General features: G+C 41.5%; 1 protein-coding gene across 1 annotated transcript in view; it reads right to left on the bottom strand.

The window, feature by feature from the left end:
- The window catches only part of LOC110036397 (RNA-binding protein 25-like), a gene marked incomplete at both ends in the record, with an annotated part of 5,640 nt that overhangs the window by 3,245 nt on the left and 1,546 nt on the right, over positions 1-849 (bottom strand). The window lies entirely within an intron of this gene.

Genomic DNA, 849 nt, shown 5'->3' with positions numbered 1-849 from the left:
TTCTCCTTACATTTCTCTCTTTTCTATCCACTCTCTCTTCTTGTTTATGTATCATTTCACCTTTCTCGCTCTATTTATTCTTTGTATCTCTCGCTCCCACTCTCTCTATCTCCTCCTCTTGCTCTCTCAAACTATATATAATCTCTCTTACTCTCTCTATAATCCTACCCTTTCTATCTTTCTCTCTCTATCTTCTTCATGGTCTATCTCTCTCCATCCTTCCCACCCTTCATCCCTCACTCCCACTCTTCTCCCTCCCTCTCTCTCTCTCTCACTTCTCCTCCTATCTTCCTAGTTATTTTCACTCTCCCTTTATCACACTCTCTAGCTCCTATGCTCACTCACTTGCTGTCTTGCACTCTATTGTTTCTCCCTTTTAATCTTGCTATCTTTATCCCTTTTTCTCCCACCCTCTCTCTTACTTTCTCTCTCCCTCCCCATCACTTCCCACTAACTCTCAATTTCTTCATCACCTTCCCTCCGTTCCTCATTTCATTATGCCTCTCTCTCTGTCCCATCCCCATCTTTCTCCATTCCTCCTTGGATCCCTCTCACTTTATCCTTGCAAATCTTGTCTCTTTCCCATTTTCTCTTGCTATATCTCTCTTTGATCCATTAGTCTCTCTTACTGCCACTCTCTTCGTCTCTCACTCTCACTTACTCTTCCTTCTTTTCTCTCCTTCTCTTGCTTTTTATTAAAGTCCATGTCTCTCCCTCTTTCTCTATATCTCTTTTTTGTCATTCCTTGTCTCTCTCACACTTTTGTATCTCTTTATCCTACTTAGTCTTCTGTCCCTCTCCCTTATATTATTTCTATTGGCTCTCTCTTCTATCTCATGCTATCTTACC

This window comes from Phalaenopsis equestris, unplaced genomic scaffold (genome assembly GCF_001263595.1).
Source record: "Phalaenopsis equestris unplaced genomic scaffold, ASM126359v1 Scaffold205994, whole genome shotgun sequence".
NCBI lineage: Eukaryota > Viridiplantae > Streptophyta > Magnoliopsida > Asparagales > Orchidaceae > Phalaenopsis > Phalaenopsis equestris.
The sequence above is the reverse complement of the archived record's forward strand: the minus strand, read 5'-3'. Positions and strand labels throughout refer to the sequence as shown.